Source organism: Myiozetetes cayanensis, unplaced genomic scaffold (assembly GCF_022539395.1).
Source record: "Myiozetetes cayanensis isolate MyiCay16 unplaced genomic scaffold, myiCay2020 scf15, whole genome shotgun sequence".
In the NCBI taxonomy this organism is placed as follows: Eukaryota; Metazoa; Chordata; class Aves; order Passeriformes; family Tyrannidae; genus Myiozetetes; species Myiozetetes cayanensis.
The window spans coordinates 17974154-17992665 of record NW_026087159.1 but is presented as its reverse complement, the minus strand read 5'-3'; the positions used below and the strand labels follow the sequence as shown (position 1 = coordinate 17992665).

General features: G+C 47.0%; 1 protein-coding gene across 3 annotated transcripts in view; it reads left to right on the top strand.

Moving 5' to 3' along the window:
- Window positions 1–366: 366 nt before the first annotated feature.
- The window catches only part of NEXMIF (neurite extension and migration factor), a 169003-nt gene continuing 150857 nt past the window's right edge, over window positions 367–18512 (top strand). The window contains exon 1 of one of the 3 annotated variants that reach the window (XM_050310627.1): window positions 367–511. The gene's annotated coding sequence lies outside the window, so the exon portion shown is untranslated. Of the gene's footprint in view, window positions 512–1748; window positions 1783–1821; window positions 1842–18512 lie in introns of those variants that run through there. The other 2 variants (XM_050310629.1, XM_050310630.1) reach the window with 2 other exon arrangements.

Sequence of the window (18512 nt, the reverse complement as noted above, 5' to 3'; positions counted from 1 at the left end):
CCCGGGCCCGGGGCCGCGGCCGCGCGCCCTTTATGGCCGGTGCGCGCTCCCGGTGCGTGTGTGTGTGTGCCTGTGTGCGGGATGCGGGCAGCGGGCGGGCGCCGGTCCCGCTCCGAGCGAACAATGGCAGCGTCGGCGCTGCCCGGCACCTCCTGAATGGGCGCAGGCCTGAGGGGGGGCGGCAGCGGCGGAGGAGGAGGAGGAGGAGGAGGCGGCGGAGGGGCGAGGCGAGGAGGGTGCCGCCCCCCCCCCACATCCTCCCTCCCGCCCTCCGCCCGTCCCTGCGCAGGGACGCGGGGCCGGGGGGCCCGTCCGTGGGGCGGCGGCGGCGGGGGAAGGGGAAGGGGAAGGGGGAAGGGGCGGGGGCCGGGCGGGAGGCGGGGGCCGGGGGCGGGCGCGTCCACCTGCGCGCGCCGGGCCCCGGGCGCATGGAGGATCCGCGCTGAGCGCCGCGGCACCGGAGCGCCCGCCGGGCGGGGGGAGCCCCCTCGGGCGCGGGGCCCCCGCTCAGGTGAGTCCCGCCGCGGCCCCGCCGCGTCCGCACACACACCCACCCCCCCGCCGGCACCGCGGGGGCAGCGCGGGAGGAGGAGGAGGAGGAGGAGGAGGGGATGCTGATGGCAGGATGGCAGCGCCGGCCTGCGCGGAGGCCTGCGGGGAAGTTGCGGGGTGTGTGTGTGTGAGGGTGGTCTGAGGTGACGGGGGGGCGGCAACTTGGCGCCGTGTCGTGTGTGTGTGTGTCCCCCCCTCTCTCCTTCCCTGGGCAGGTGCCGCGCTGGGCGGGGGCGCCGCCCCGCCGGGCCCGGGGGCAGCGGGTCCCCGCCGGGGCCCCCGCGGGGGCCGCTCACTTCAGCCTCGGCCAGAACAAAAACATAATAAAAGGGAGGGGGGATGGGATTTTTATTTTTATTAAAAAAAAAAAATAAAAAAGCCCTAGCTCTGGGAGTAGCTGTCACTGCGCGCATTAAACTAGAGAACTGGCTAATCAAATAAAACTGGCTCATTGTCTGAAACTCTATCCCAGCGCAAAATGCGGCTGTGAATGTAATTAACCATCTGTCTGGCGGGCGGCGGAGCGCCGGGTCCGTGCGATCGGTACCCGGGCGCTGCCATCCCCGAGCCCCGGGATGTGCCCGGTGTGTGTGTGTTTCGAGGAGGATGCTGGAGCGAGGCGGGGGATGAGATCCTCGGCTCCGCGGTGAGCGAGCGAGGCTCTGTGTGATAGATGAACCCAAACAAGCCGTGAGGGACCGGCGGTGAACGCCAGGGCGATCCGTTTGCTCTCGGGGATGCTCCCGGGGGTTCCGCCTCCCGCCGGGGACCCGCGCAGGGTGGGTGCGTATTTGGGGGCTCGCGGCCGTGGGTGGATGCGTGAGGCCGGAGGGAGCGGTGCGCCTGTGCGAGCCGAGGCCTCAATGAGCCTTTTGCGGGAAAACAAAACGGCTCTGTGGTCCTTCCATCCTCCCGGAGGTTTTCCCCGCTTCCGCCCGGCGCGTTGCTCGTCCCTCCTGCCCCACGCCGGCCCCGAGAGCTCCGTGCAGCCATCAACATCCTGGTACTCCGGGCCGGAGGTACCTGCTGGGATCGCTGCTACGGCGGGACTGCGGTAACACCGAGCCCGCGGCAGGCTCTGCTGGGAAGGGGCTCGTCTGTGGCTCTACACACGCTCCTGCCTCTTGTTTGTCTTTTTTTTTTTTTTTTTTTTAAATTTTTTTTTTGGTGCGGTTTAGTAATGGAATAATACAGAGACTAAAAAAAAAAATAACGGCAGCACTCAAGCAGGTAGGATGCAATTTAAAGTCACTCCAGCTAATACCCCATGCAAGACTGCATTTGTTAAGGTATGTGAGCTGTGCAGAAGGCAGCAGTCTTTAGTGAATCACTTCTGAAAAACAAATACTTGACAAAAAAACCAGACCTGTTAAATGGATAACAATTATGTAAGCCTGTAGTAGGTTTTGATGTATGTCAGGTCTGTTAAATAAATCAACCTGTTCAGTGAATAAATCTGCTCTGCACCAATGCTTTATTATTATTTTTTAAGGAGAATAAACCTGTGTATTTAAGATGTTTTTACTGATGTGAATCTCATGGCCAAGCCCCGTGGCTGCCGGTGACACGAGACGAATCCGTGGGGAGGGTGGGGTGCGGGAGTGTGGGGAGGGAAGGGGCACGCCACGTAATAAGGTGGATATTAAAAATACACAAAAATGTGCATAAGGATTCCTAGTGATAAAATTCTCACTGATCCATGTCTTGATGGAGTATTTGCTTTGCAGTGGCAATGGCCCATACAAAGCTACATTGATTTAGCCTGCTCTGTTCACGACGGCAGTTCTGGTGAATAATTATTTTCCCAAAAGCCCTAACCGAGGGGAAGAAAGAGAGTCCCTGCTTGGCCTGCACAGTAGTGCAGTATCTTTGAAAGCAGCGTATCCGGCTGCAAAGAAAGAGAGCCAGTTCAAGTGTTACTCCACTCAGCAGGAATAAAAGGGAGGCAGAAAAGGGGAGCACCCGGCCGGCTTCCCCGAGCTCCTCGGCCCCCTTTCCCTTTCTGCACCTCACCCTCTGCTCGGCTCTGGGGGCGGGGAGGGGGGGTTTCTCTGGTTTTGTTTTTGCTTTTTTGTGTTTGCTGTTGCCGTTTTTAGGAGGCGAGGCTCCAGCAGCCCACTTCAGCATTGAGTTCTGAATGCTGAGGAGTCTCTTTCAGATAGAAAAATAGGGAAAAGGTTGTGGCCAGTGCGTTTTAACTTCTGTAGCTGGGACAGGGAGTATGTCTGTGTGGGGCAGTGCCTTGATGGTGTCCTCCTCTTCTGAGATGGTGAGGCCTCATGGATGTTTTTGTGATGGATCACGTGTGGATCTTTTTCCTGTCTCTGCAAAGAGACGTATGAAAAGACTCAAATGTGCTTGCAGGACCAAGGAGGCCACAGGCTTGGGGAGGAAGTGTTCCCAAACAAAAGAGTCCAGCACAGGTTGGCATCCTTGGTGTGGGACAGAACCATCGATGCAAGGTGCATTTTTTGGATATTGTTTCCATCATAGCCAGAGTGATGACAAACCAGCTGTGCTGCTTTCCCCAGGCACAACAGAGAACTGTCCCCATGAAGTTTGTGCCCTGTCACAAGCAGAAAGCAGCATTAGGAAATTATCTTCTCCTTGGGCAGAACCCAGGGAGGAGAGCTATGGATACTCCAGGCTTTGCCCTGATCCTCACACAGGGGCTGTGTAGAGGCTGTCACAGCTGAGTTTATCTTTGGCCCTGGGAGAGGTGGGTACTCTGAGTGTTAAACTGAGTAAAATCGCTATTGCTTCTCAGTGATGACGATTTTTGGTCTGTGAGGGTATTTTAAAAATAATATTTTGAGAATTGGGAGCAGAATAATTGTTACATAACCCACCTGTTACGTTCAAAGTCCTGTTTTCCACCTGGGAGAGGGCTGCACTTTTTTTATTTTTATGCTGGATCTTTGTGTACTTTTAGCCCCGCTTGAGTTGGCTTTATAATCATTACCTGTGTATACAGTCAGGTGCTTGACGAGCCTGATTTTGTGGAAGCTGCCAGCAGTGAGTAAATGAGCCATGTGGCATAAAAATGAGCAAACCATGTTTTGTTGGTACCTTGCTCTTCCCTCTTTCCTTCGAGCAGGTCGTACACACCCCTAAGTGTCACCTGTGTGAGGGTCTGGGCTGCTCCAGGACAGGGAGCCACTTGATCTGTTACCTGTATGTGGTGTGAGGGGCGTGGTGGGATCTCAGCCTTTTGATTTTTTTTGATTTTAGGGCTCCTGGGTGCCGTTGCAACAAAACATTAAATCATTACCACGTGTTGTGTTGTGCAGAAATCACAGATGCTGAAGATGATGAACTGGTTTGAGCATCCAGGTGTGAAGGATGCAGGAATTGAGGGTAACCTGTCCTGCTCTCAGTGCCAGGGGGTTGGTACCACCAGTTCCCTGGCTGTGGACAGGAGGAAAAATGGGGAATGTTGGGCAAAGCTGAGCCGGAGCGAAGTTCGCAGGACGAGCTGTCAGCTCTGCAAGTGAGCATTGACCCCTTATCCTCACAAAGTCCTCTTAGGAACGGCACGAGGAGGTGGCTTTGGTTCAGTGGTGCTTTGGACTGTGGCAGTAGTGCTGGGTGGATTTTGTTTGCAGTTCAGGGGAGTAGCATGTAATCTGTGTAATGCTGCTTTTGTGTGCCTCTGCTGCAAATTGATGTCTGGGGAATGACATGTAGCAAAGGCTCTAGACCAGCAGGTCTGTGATATTTTTGTAGCAATGTCTTTTTATTCAAAGCAGGTGTCATGGAGATCTTTCATCCCAGGATTTCTTTCATCCCTGGCGTTTGTTAGCTTGTGTTAAAACTTTAAATCTCGAGCGTTTCTTCTGTACAGAAGGTGTTCCTCATGTTGCTCCTGCATGGGCTGAGCTGGGTGATTATGCAGGCTCCAAACAGTGACACGTATGAGGTGACTCTGTGTCTGCACTGCTGTGTCAGCTCTGGGAACGATCCAGGGCTGTGGCCCAGTGCCCTCTGGTCCCAGGAGGGGTCTGGATGCGGGGGGATCTGGGGGTGGGCAGTGATGGGGACGCTGTCCCTGGGCAGAGTGTTCCTCTGAGCCTTAAGTATTCAGAAGGTGATTTGTGCCCAGCGGTCTGAACTCATGTTTGCAGTGTTGTCTGGCCTTTACAGAGCTCTGAAAACATTTTTTACTACGTGTTGCCCTATTTGCTTAATTTATCCAAGCTCTTGTCTCAATAGTCTCCCGTGATAGAGAATTCTGCTGGCTAATTGTTGCCTTTCACTGATCTTCTGTTTCTTTGGTTTTTGCCATATCTTCAGAATATGGGTGGATGTGTCACTAGAAGTTTCTGATCAGTCTTCTTATCCAGATTTACTGCCCTGTGGGAGGGTAGGACCACAGTCTGGACCAGGGCTGGCACAGGGCTGGCACTGCTTCTGCTTGGAGCTCAGCTCATTAATTTAGGAAATCGGTTTTAACACTCTTCTGAATTGCCATTACTGGGATCTGGGATCACTGTCTCTGTTTTCCTTAGGCTTGAGACCACGAGTGCCTCTGTCTTGAGGGAGCTTTGACTTCTGGATGTCACCTTGCCTTGTTGCAGTGCCAGTCTGCAGCGTGTCATTGTCCTGCTCTGCAGGAGCAGCAGGGGTTGCAGGCTTGGCCTAGACACCAGTGAGGGTTTTTTTTTTGCCATCTTACCAACCTCCTCACCTTGCTCACGTGGGGTTGTGTTACCCAGGAGGGCTCCTCGTGTGAGTTACAGCACGGAAGAACCAAACGTGGCAAAGACAAGCTCTGTGGATGAATTTTGTTTCCTGTATAATGTCCCAATGAATGACTTGAGTCTTTGATGAAGGAGAGAAGCTGAAGCCTTATGAAGGGCCTGTTTATTGGCATTAATTATTTTTTATTAGTTACAGCATCCCTAGTCCGTTGGCAGTAGAAGAGCCCAAAGTAAGAATATTAATTCTTCAGAAGTTTTTCAAAGCTTGCATTTTTCATAAGAAGCTTGTGAAGCTTCAAATCTAAAGCTTCCAAATCCTTTTTTTTATTCTTCAGAAGTGCCAGTGAAGCTCTTTTTTTAATTTTTCGTGTTTTAGCTGAAACTATGAGTTTTATACATCAAAAAAAAAAAAAATTTAGTTCTTTCCCATCCACTGCCTTGGCCCCAATTTTCAGGTCTCTTGCTGGGTCAGTCAGACCCTCTGCAAGCACCGGCTGTGCTCTACAGACCAGGTGTGTACCCTTTGCTTCTAATTTACGGTGGTTTTTCCCCTCTGGCTGAAGCACAGGCTGACATGAAAGGTGCATTTGTTTGGCTGTGGCCAGTTAGGACAATGCCTGACCTTCACAGTTGTTGAATAACTTCAGAGCAATACTTAACTGCTTCATGGAAACAAGGGGTGTGGGTGGCAATTTAACCAGCACAGGGTGAATCTGGTCTCTCTTTGGCCAGCGAGCAGCATTTTTGCTGGTGGCCTGCAAGGTGGTGTTTTAATATACTCTGGATATGGATTTAAGGGCCATGCTGGTGTTTTAGTGGTAAAACAGGTGGATGCTTGGTCTTAGTTCATATAGCTTCACGGACTGGTAACCTTGGCCCTCTCTGAACCTCAAGAGTAAAAATGAAAATTGCCTTCTTCAGGGTGGTCACTGTTCTCATTTGAGTGAAGAAAACTGCTGTGGAGAGGGATGATTTTAGCTACAGAAAGTTGTGATTTGGTGGGGTTTTTTAGTACTTCTGCTTACATCACATGGGCAGGTTTACATCAGCGATAGCCATGCCTTCAGTGTGGAAGGATGGGTGGAATTTTTGGGAAGATCAGAAGGGAAAGTGCTGCTGACCACAATTTTTCAGCTCGTGTTAAAGCAAACAAGCGAACTCCTGCCTTCCTGCCACCGCTGGCTCTGAGGGAGCAACAAGCAATAATTTCCCATGGTTTGTTTATGTCTGTCTCGGAGAAAATCCACTATATCAAAATCACCTGTCCATGTAGTGACTTGTCTTAGATTCTTTGTGTGTGTGAGATTAATTCTGAAGTACATCGAGCATTCAGTGCCAGCTTGGGCAGAAATTCAGCAGATTATGGTACAAGCAGCATGGCTAATGTATCATAGTGGAATTTAGGACCATTACTAGCCCACGGTACCTACAAGTTTATGGGAAGCAGAGGAACCACGTGGTGTTAACCCAGCCAGGCGTGGCAAACCCGTCAGCTGAAACCTCCCGCAGAACAAATAATTTGTCCTAACCCAGTAACCTTCACTTACTTAATTGTCTTATTTGTCTGGTTAGCTTATCGTTTGATGGAGAGTCTGTACTGCAGGAAAAAGAGTTTTGTTTATTTTGCCTGGGTTTTTTTGGTGCTCTTTCCTTGCCCTGCTGCTTTCTGGGTTTGAACGGTGCCTTCCCCAGCAGCAGTTACAAATGCCAGCCTTTCGGAAGGTGAGTGGGAGGCCAGGCAATCCAGTGTATTTCCAGGAAGTCTCTGGTTTGGAAGGGTGAATTTTTGATTGGGTTGATGGCTCAGGGTCACAATTTACCTCTGTACTGGGCAATGCAAAGTCGTGTGTCGGGGTTTACCTTCAGGTTGTAGTTGATGTCTGTGTACAGAGTGAAGCTAAGAGTGCTGCTTGCAGCTCCCCCTTCTTCTGCAGACAGTTGTTTAAGATCTGGTGCTTAATGATCAACAGGGTTTAGTGCTGATTTCACCCTTCTGTAGCATTTCTGGCTCTGCAGGAAAGATGGGCATTGGCTGTGCTGCAGAGCTGGAGGTAGAGTCAGCTGTTGAGTGATGCACCGGCTGTTATGTGGTTGCTGCTGTATGGAATTACTGGTTCTGGTTGCTGGTGTGTGGAATTACTGATTCCAATTCATGTGTGAAGCAAACCCTGCTATCCCAGTCCCTCTCTGCTTTTTTCCTCCCTATTAAACTCCATCCTCCCTTCCTCTCTTGTCGATGGCATTTGCTCATGCACACATGGCCTGCCGGTGCGTGTGCTGGATTGCTCACCACAAACACCAGGACGGGTTTAAGGCTCCCTAAAGGTTGGTTCAGGATGAATTCAGAAGCATCTTGGATTATCTTTTTAACCACTGCAGGTGGTCTGGAGGGGACTTTCTGCAAAATGAGTGGCTTAAGAACGAAACAACCCCAACCCTCTCAGCATCAGCACAGAGCCACGAGTGGGGATGGAGGAAGGTGGCTCCTGGGAAGGGGTAGGTGGGGATGCTGGAGCACATGGTACCTGTGACACTTCAGCTTCAAGGATGGGGAGAAGAGGAAAATGCTGCTCAAATTGTTCTTTGAAGGTGTTTGCCAGGGGTGGCATGGAAAAGTCTTCATCTGGGTTGTGATCAGTAAGTTTGTGCACGGTGGAGTCCAAATATTGTACCAGAAATGCTTCATATGGGACCTTGAACCTCAGGTGGAAGCATGAGGCTTGTTTTTCCCATACAGCCTGTAATAAACATAAAATATCTAAAATCTGCAGCTGACAATATCAACGGTGAGTTCTCGCCCTGCATTCTGGGGGCTGAGGTTAAAACAAAAGAGAGTTTAAGGGTATTACTTTATTTGCAGAATATATCTAAAAATATATTGTGTTTATGTAATACATCATTATATTTAAGGGTATTATTATATATTATATTCTGTTATTTAGTTAGGCCTGGGCATTTGCTGAAGGGGCTGTGTTAAATCCCACCTACATTTGCAAGTGGCAGTAAATGAAGAGTCAGTTTGAAAACTTGATGTGTTCGGTCAGTATTTTTGTTATTTTGCTAATAGCTTCAGTCCCCTCACATGTATTTACGGGTACAGCCATACCTTGTGGTGGTGGCTCCTCAACTTGATCTCTGTGCTGCTTGAGTAATTTGTTTTTTGGGCAATATAAGGCTGCTTAAATGACAAGAGGGTAGTGGAGAGGTTGGAATGAGTATGTCCAGATCTGATGGTGGCTATGCAGGATGCTCCTTGGAGTCCCCAAGTGCTTTACACATTGCTTTGTCTCTCCTTGAACAACTTCTGTGCATTGCATGGGAATGGAAGTCAAAATAATTTGTTTGATGTTGTTTATTCAAATCTGGGAAGGGTGATTGTGCAAAGACCAAAGAAAAATGGTTTTAGTCTGACAAATGCCAAGGGTTTTTGTTTTGTTTTTAAAGCCCAAACAAACCCTTTGGGATCCTTGGCTGGGTATATAATAGCATGAAATACACCATTTCTTTCATTCTGCTCCCTAAAAATCTAATTTTTTATGCATTTAAAGTGGGAGTTGAGGCAAAAACAGAGTTTAGCTCTGTTGACCTACATTTATGAGAAGAGAAGGCTTGCTAAGTGCTGCAAGAAAGGAATATATAGTGCTGTTGGTATACTCTGACAAAATGTACACACATCCCAAAACCACTTTTGGGATTCTTCATCTTCTTACTGGGTGCTTAAGCCCCTTCCATCTGGATTCAGTCCATGGGTGCTGTTCATGACCTGTGTATTCGGGCCTCCCATCAAGAGCCAATGAAGAAGCACAGCAGAACAGGGAGTTTGGAATAAGCAACTTTCTTTTCCTATTTTTTGTTTGCTTGGTTTTTTGTTTGGTTTTTTTGGTGTGGTTTTTTTTTGTTTGTTTTGGTTTTTTGGGTGGGTTTTTTTTGTTTGTTTGTTTGTTTTATTTTTTAATTCAGCCCAACTCTTTATTAAGTCATGGTTCTTGTGCTGCTGATTGCATAACTGTGGCACAGATGTTATTTTTTGTAATATTGCCTGACATATTTAAAAGGGAAAGAGAGGAAGGGAATTTATACCCTTTGGAGATGAATATGTGGAGCCTATTAGTCTTAAAAAAGTGTGAAGAGCTTGTTAGAGTCGAAGCTGGCACATCTCTGAAAGGCTGATCTGTGGAGTGGAGCTCTTCAGATAAAGAATGAATGTGTTTTATCTTCTGGAGTTTGTTGAATGTGTTACCAGACAGCCCAAAATCTGAACGTGGTGGAGTACTTAATGTTTAGGCACATGCTTAAATATTTGTGGAACCGAGACCAAATCCAAATGTATATTTAATAAAACGTCGTCCACAATTAAGTTTTGCAGGATAATCAGTGGTGATGCTGAGAGTTAAGGGATGTGAAGAGGAAATACCTCCCTCAGCATGGGTGGTTCTGAATGTTTAAGTGTTTATGTCACTGCAGCTGCAAACAACACCTTTAAAGCTGCTTTCTTGTGAAGGTTTGAGTGAGGAGATGCAGTTAGAAATACACTGGGTTTCAGCAGAAGGAAAAAAATTGCATTCAGGCCTATCATTTCCTGGGGCATCAGAACATGAAGTGGTCTGCTTTTGGTATTTCTGACAACACTAGAAGTTTTAAAATAGTAGAAATGTAAGTAGAGTGAAAATGGTCCCTGTACCCATGTTATATTTATTTTTATACAATAACAGAATGCCTGGTGTTTCAGATGAGCACCAGCATGCCTCGATTCTCAAGAGTATTTGTTTTATAACCATGGATGGAGCTGCACAGCCCACCCCTCCTGCTGTACAGAGGAGGAGACCAGCTCAGGGGGCACTTAATGACCTGCTAGAAATGCAAGTTGTGGAACAAACCCAAGCATCTTCACTTCCCAGCACTCACCTGTGCCTGTGTGCTGGGCAATGGGATAATTGGGATAAATTGATGAGGGGGAAATGGCACCTACTGTCATGGAGCATCTTTTTGAAGTCTTGGATTAAAGATAATTCAAATTATTCATTTAAAAGAATCTGCAAAAAGACCTGGTAAACAGTTATAAAAACAAACAGAAGGACACCTGAGAGTGCTTTTTTTTTTTTACTTGTTTATCTGCCCAGGGCAAGATATTTTGGTTTGATTTTCATTTTGCTTTTGACCTGCCCTTTGCCCCCCACCCCCCTGCTGGGTTACCTGCTACAGGAAATAACGAATTAGGCAAAATAAATCCTAAATTACAGCTGTAGGAGGCGGGGGTTGCTGTGTGAGCACAGGGTTGCAGAGGCTCAGGTGTAAATTTTATGGCATTTCCTTCCCCAAGAGGCAGGGGGGCCGTGTGTTTATTCCTCAGCTCCCTCAGCTGTGCCTCAGAGCCCCTTGTGCTACGGCCCTGGTGGTGCTGGGTGTCGATGTGACCCCCTGGGTGGGAGATGGGGGGGTCTCACCTCCCTCCCTCTCTCCATCAGGGGCAGGGCTTCCTCAGCTGCCTGTTGGACAAAGCTGCAGGGTCTGGGAATGTTCTCCCCTTGCAGCCCAGGACACCCATGCAGTGTTTAGTGAAGCTCTGAAAGCCTCCTCCTCTGGCTGAGCAAGGAATGGATGGAAAATATTAGGCTAAAATAGAAGGTTGGTGCTGATGCAAGCTGTGTTTACTTTTGAAAATTCAGTTTATTAAACTCAAGGCTGCGGAACTCCAGGGATCAGTGATGCTGTGTGAACATCACCTCCTGCACCGCACAAGCAATTTTTCAAAATTACTTTTTTAATTAAAAGTTGTATCGGTTTAACGCGAGTTAAAGGAAAGTTCACGGGCTTCGTGTTGTCTGAAACACGCTGCAGATTGGGGAGAAGCCTTCCCCATGCTTTTTAAAGCTTGTCCAAAAGAGTGAATATGCATGGGAAGAGAGGGGAATCTCCTTGTGGGCTCTGTCTGAGGGGTTGCAGGGTGATGGTGTTTATTGATTATCAGTCGGAAGGAGCCGCACGGCAGCGGAGCTGGAATATGAACACAAGGAAAACAAGGAGGACTTGAGGTACAGCAGAGGAAAGTCAATACAGAGCTTATTTAAATGTCAGCTGCCTGGAAGAGTTCTGCTCCAAAGCTGTGAGGAGAGATTAGGTCTAAGACACGATGCCTGGGTGTGCAAGGGAGGGAGGGCGGCTGAGCAAGTCGGGTGCTGTGGGGAACACGTGCAAAAGGGATATATTGAGGAGGAAGAAGAAACTGCTGACTGAAAGTGACACCTGACAATTAGTTTTGAGCAGTAATTGGAGAAGCACGTGGCTTTTGGACATGGGAAGGCTGTGATTTGTAGTTGGTGGGCGATCTGATCCATGTTAACAGTGTTATTCATCAGCGCAGTTGACAGGGATAAGTGACACCCATTACAAATCTGTTTACTACCTCTATATATTGTACTTAGTTTCTGAATGTATGTGCAGGGTAGAGAGTCTCTGGAAACGCAGGAGTTCTGGAATTTTGTTGAACCATAGAATATCCTGAGTTGGAAGGGACCCATCAAGTCCAACTCCTGGCCCTCTGAATCATTTGGAATCACACTGACTTTATTTAGCCAGCAGGCCAGAGCTGTAATTCTGTGGCATTTGTCAATGTAAGTGAATTTACATTTGGGGAGAGTTTGAGCCAAAAAATCACTGACTTGCTGGTGAATACCCTGATTCTGAATTTCATGGCCATTTTTATTTTGTTAAGTTAGCCACTAATTGTATGTTTTAATAAGAAATAGTTGTCTTACAATTGTGCCTGAAATAAAACGAGTTTGAGCACTCTCGTACAAGAAACATTTTTAGAGTCAGCCTCCAAAATGTGGTATTTAGGGACATGGTTTAGTGGTGTTCTTGGCAGCACTGGGTTAATGGTTGGACTTGAACTTGGAGGTCTTTTCCAACCTAAATGATTCTACGGAGTCCTCAGCATTTAGGCAGGACTGGGAAGAGAAAGATGGGTTGTACCCACTGTGCTGTACCCACTGCAACCCAGCCAAGTTTTTCTTTATTTTGTCAGCCCCCTGCTTAATTTTGAATGAAGTTCAATGTTTTTGTCTTCAGGGAAGTGCTCTGTACATGTGATAGCTGGAAGACCTAACAAGGCTTCAAGATAAGGCTGCACCTGGCAGTGCTGCTTCCTCGGCATGGCAGAACTTTCTGTCTTGAAAATTCAGTTTATTTTATTCTGCCAAGTAACAAGTGCTTGCTCAGGCCAGGGGACCACAAGTGAAAGCGAAGGACAGTGACAAAATCAAAAATGAAGGCAGGTTTGAATGTGAGGGTGTTGCTTTGCCTTTGCCATCTACATAGACGCGTGTGCTGGTGTTTGTGTTCTTACCGCTCGTACCTTACGTTCTTGTTGTGCCACGCTGCCTGCAAACATGGATTTATTAAAAAACATCACAACATGCACATGCTTCTCTCCTGCAGAGAGGATGGGGAAACAAACAACGTATGATGAGCTTTATTTGCATTGTTTGATGCTCTTCTGAGCAGAACAGCTCCCATTAGAAGATACTTTATTGTCTCGAAGAGCAGGTGACCAAGGTGGGGAGCAGGTATTTAACAGGTAGGTGGGATCTGAAGCAGCGAGCTAAAGTCACTGTCCCCCTGTGTGGCATGGGCTTTTATTTTCCAAAATGTGTGATGACAGTAGAACAGTTGACAAGGGAAGTAGGTTTGCATTTAAAATGCACGGGAGGTTTCACTGAGCCAGCGAACGGAGCTCTGGCCCCAGCACTGCCTTTGGCTTCTCTCTTGGCCATGCAACAGTGACATCATTTGTCTGTCCTGCTCACCCCCCTTGTTTGATGGGATTATTAATATGGATGTGTTTGCTTCCCAGGAGCGTTGTGAAAATTAGTTAAGGTATGAAACCTGTGTCGAAGAAGTCTCTCAGTGCTGAGCATTATTACAAGTATTGCTTTAAAAATGCTTTTCTATTTATTTTAGCAAAAATACTTCCTCTTCTGTTGGAGTTTCCCCTCATTATTCCTGTTGCTTTTGTGCTGTATCCCTAGACTCTTCCAGTATGCATCCTGCTTTGTAAAACATCGTATTTTATCCTGCAGTTGAGGCTCAGATTTTCAGTGTGTGTGTTATTACACAGAGAGTGAATAGGAGGCAGGAAACCTCGCGCAGCTGGAGCCTCCTGGTTGTGCTTTCCTGGCGGAGCAGGGACCGTGGGTCAGGCAGGCATTGACACGTATTTGCAATGATACACCATTGCTGCTATTTAAAGAAGGTTTTTAGACCAGGAGGGATCCTTGCAGCTCTTACAGTGTGATCTGTGTCTCTAGAGGAAGCTGGGAAGCAGACAGGTGAACCAGGAGCGTGGAGGGATGGACCTGGAGATGTGAGGTGACATTTTGAGGGAGAAATACTTCCTTGTCTCCAGCACTGAGACAGGGTGGTGACTGCTGGCATCTTTTCTGAGGACAAACAGTTCCAATGCAAGCACAGATGAAGCCTTTTGGACCAGCCAGCTGTTAGATCCTCGAGGGAAACAGACCCCACATGTCTCAAATTGCACACTCTGAAGTGCTGAAAAAATAAGGCAACCTTCAGAGTTTGGGCTGTAAAACTTTTCCCCTTTAAATGACACAGAGGAGCTAGCATACTTAATTGAAACCTTCATGGGACTATTTTCAAGATTCCTATTCTAGTAAAAGGTGAAGAGATCTTTCTGCAGATTACTTGTGGCCAGGACCGATTTCTTGTCAAAATATTAACCTCTTTTAGCAGTTTCTTCATAAAGCATCTGGGGAGTCAGTTGAACCTAAAGCAAGGAGTGGTGGTGAGGGGGTGTGTGTGTAGAATTAAGAGGAACACTTTCTGTAGCATTTAAACTAAGCATTTTTGGTTTAGGGATCATAGGGGATCCTTCCAAGGGGTCATCTAGGCTGACTGTAGGTGGTATTGAAATCCTTGGATGGGGCTGGAAGTTGGATTGAAGATGAAGGCAGAGAAGAATTTACTCTTGCAGGACAAGAAAAGTGCACACCATCTCCCTTACGACTCTCACCTCACCAGCCCGTGTTACCTTCCCCTCATGGACTTCTTCCATCCTCCTTTGCTTGTCTTTCCGTTCAGTATCAAAGCTGCATCCCCTGAAGGTTGTCTTGCTCCTGGTGTCTGAGTTCACACAGAGAATGAGATGAAACGAGGCAAACTTGGTTCTAATCGCTCTCGTCTAATTCTGCTGCATAATGGAGATGAGCAGTACTTACATAACAGTATCCTGGGATGTTAATAGATTTAATAACCCAGAAAGGTGGGAAGAGGTTCTGAATTACCTCTAAAATGGCATCTAAGTAATGAAGTTTACGGGAAGCTCATCTCTTTTGAAGGAGAGTCACGTGCTGGGTGCGAGACTTCTGCATGTGCTCAGAAGGGGAAACAAAATGAAGCTGCCTGGTCTAATAGGAATAAATCTCCCATTAAAAATAAGTTCTGAGGTGCTGTTGGATTATGCCAGTTTTACAGGGCTTCTAGTTAGAAGTCTTGTAAAAATGTAAACAACACAGACTCCTTTAATTTTTTTTTTTCCCCAATTGCAGATATGTTCCAGTCTTGGGGATTAGAACTCTGTATGTGCCCAATGAAAACAATCAGTTCATTAATGCTGTTTTGTTAGACCTTGCCCCCCTCTTGCCATGGTGATAAGGGACCTTAATTAGATCCCAGAACAAATGCTGGAGAGCTTGACAAAAAGGAGAAACATGGGGAGGGGGTGGAGAAATACTGAGATGTTTTTAGCAGATATATGCAGAGAGCTGTACCCTGCAGAGGAGAGACTGGGTTTTATTGAAAACACTGGTTTCCTTTCCCAGGGACAGAGCCTGTGCTGGTAGGCTGGAAGCACATCCATTCAGTGTTGTAGGATGGGCACTGGCAGCTTTCTGAGTGTCAGGTCGTGCTCCAGGCGTGGGCACCTGTCCCTTGGCCCGGGAGCCCGGACGGGGAGCGGTGGTTGGGGATTCCAAAGGTGTCCTCCTGAATCTGCTCTGGATGTTGGTGATGTTCCCCAGTGGGAAGTGGCCAAATCAGTGTGTTGATTCACGTGTTCGTGTGTTAAGCAAAACATCTGTGTGTGGAGGGTTTGAAAGGGAGGAGGAGGATGAGAATTCGGAGGGTTTTCAGGAATGCCATCGGCAGAGAGTGCCTGAGTGAAAGGGGGGAATGATGAGGCTCAGTGATGAGAAGGAAGGTTGGCAAACAATGTGAGCTTGAAAAGGGGAGAGGGTTTTCTGTAATAAGCTGATCTGCAAAAAAGCAGGCATGCAGAAACACAGGCATTAAAAATTGAGCAATGTCAGGCTCTTCTGTTTGTTTTCTGTTACTGGGTGCTCAGGTTACACCTTCAAAACTTCCTGTGCCGTCGTTCTAGGTAGAATATTAACTTCAGGTTGGAATCTCAGCTTTTCATTAACTGCATTTCCAGTTTGAAATTGGAGGACTGTGGCTATCAGCTCTCATACCTTTGTCTCTAGTCTTGAATTACTTGCTGCCTGCTTAGTTGTACTTCATAATTATTCCTCACTTAAATTACCTTTCAATAAACAAAATAAGATTATCTCCTTGAGTCTCTCATAGGAAGTGTGTTTTTCAGACAGTTGTTCTCTGAGCAACTAATTTATTAATTTTTTTATTTCCATGTCAGATTTTCTGTATCACAGTGACGTGTCTTGGTGCACAGGTGAAGATGTTTCAAGTGAAATTTATTGCATTACAAGATGATGCATAAAAGCCAACCCTGTTGTCAAGGTCTATCAGGCAGTTTAAAGCCTGGAATTGGATCTCTGTCTACCCAAATATTTTAGAAACTTCTAAGCAAGAACAAGGTGTTATTCCTCTGTTTTTAAAAGTACACCTCTGGAAAGCGTGCATCAAACCTGCCAACACCGTAGTAAATATGTCAAAATGCAAATCCAGCTGCCTGTAGACCCACATACCATTTAAGCAGGGTGTAGTAGGTGCTGGAGTGAGTGTGAGGGGCAGGGTAGTCTGTGAGTAAATGCAGAAGTGTCCACTGGCCTTGATCATGTGAGAACGGCCTTCCCCTGCTCTGGGGGTGCACTGAGCTCAGGGCCTTTGGGGAAACAACAGGAGCAAGCTGTGTGGAACAAAAAGGTTTGGGTGGTTTGTGCCAATTCCTCCTGAGTTGGTTGGGTTTGGGCAGGGCTTTGGTTATGAAGAGTCAGAAAGCCCCAGGTATCACAGTGTGCCCTGCTCGGGCTGGCTGTGACAGCGAGGCAATTGGCTCATTTTAACAAAGACAGCCTTGTTTTTCCTGAAATGCATGCAGGAAAGAGAAACCATTTGCTAAGTGTGTGATTTCTTACAGTTTCTTATTCTTCCACGATTTCTGTGTGTTTCCAGTACCCCTATTCAGGATATTTATTCAAGGTTAACAAAACCTGCTCTACAGTTCTTGCTGTTCTTCCAAAATCTGGGATTTCATTAATTTTTAATTCACCTGGAGAGCCTTAGGTATCCAGGGCTTTCCAGTATTCGTTTCTGTTTTGCAAGAACAGAAGCAGAGTTCTCTTTGGAACTGAAGGGGAACTGAGGTGGTTCAGTTTAAGTTTTCCAGTTTGCCTTTGCAGGCTGAGAGCTACTGGTGTAAAAAGTCATGGCAGTAGTAGAGTTACAGAGACAGTTTCATGGAAACTCAGTGGAAAGGGATTTCAGATAAATACATACAAGGTGACTGTAGCTTTAGTAACATTAATAAAATAAGACATACAGGTAAAAGAGGGAGAGGAAACCTGAATTTTCAGGTGGCTGAGTTGGAGAAGTGAGGGTGGGTGAGCAGTGGTACCACTGCCTGCTGCTTAATGGGACCTCAGTGGAAACTGGTGACCAGGTTTTCCTGCTCTGTAAGCATGTGGTGCACACAATTATTGTCAGCTAAACATTACTGCAGAAAAGAAACCTATAAAAACTCATGCTTGTATGGATTTTAACATAGTTAGTTGTAAATAACACCATTAAAATCAGTACTTCTCAGACAGATGCTTCAGGAAAAGCCAATATGAGCATCTGCCTGTCTGTAGAGTGTGGCTCTTCTGTAAGAAGGGTCTGGAGCTGTTCTGGAAGTGGCTGCTGGTGTAGTATGAGAGTTTGGGAGTTGTCTGTTGTTTTGGAAGCCATGGGGGTTGGGTCCATGGAGCACTTGGATGAACATCTGGGGGAAGAAGGCAGAGGACAAGGCAACTACAGAACTCAATACTGAGCTGAACTCATGCTCTGTGTTTTGAAGGGAACCAAGTGAATGTTTCCACCCTTTTTGTTAGTCCCCCCATGGCAGGTGTGTCCTGCTGTAGTGCTGACCACAGAACATGTGGAACCAGGGCAACAATTCACTGACTGACCTGGGTTGGAGCTGCTTTTGAACTGCTGGCAGACTCCTGTCAGAGCAGGAAATGCACAGGCAAGGTATTAAATACTGTGATTAGATAATCTAGAGGGTTTAGTCCTAAATCATGATTTATTTTTATTTTTTTTAAGCTGTTGTTCCTAATGGTTGTACATGTTATCTAAGAAGTTTTATGTTTTACTGAGTCAAAACATTGTAGGAGAGTTTTAAAAATTACTATTTAAAGCTCAGATTTGGAGTTAAAACTCAAACCTCTGCTAATTCCCATGGGTGGCTGTCCTGTCTGTGTGCAGACAAGTACAGAGAACAAACTGGAAGTGCCAAAATGCCGAGTGCTCCGTGTTCCCCACGGCAGCAGGATTGCAGACAAGGGCAGGGGCAGCACGTGGAAGGTACATGGCTCACTGAAGACACCTTTGGGTGAACGAGTTAGGCTGATGAAACCTCACTTTAATCCTTACTCTGGTTTCCACCTGCTTCAGTTCATTATGGAGATGAGTGGTTAGTGGTGAGTTTTATGAAACTGTGTGTATAAACAGTATAAATTATGAAAACAATAAAGCCCTCAGTTGTAGATCAGACGCTGAGGAGATACGATTATTTTCTGGCTCAAAGCAGGTGTCTGTCAGTTGTCTCTCCTGTCCATAGTTCCCTTTGTGTGCAGTTTCATGGCAGGTTAAGTGTCCGTGCTGGGTGGAGGTGGGTGATGGACTGCAGGAGCTGTGCAGGGACGTGTAGCTGGTAGAGAGATGTGTGTGGGAGAAGTCCTTGGTGGCCTGGCATCTGCTTTTACAGTTTCTCCTGAGCTAATTGTTGAAACCTTACGTTAAAAAATGAAACCTAATTAAGGATTGAGTTGAGCAGTGTATCTG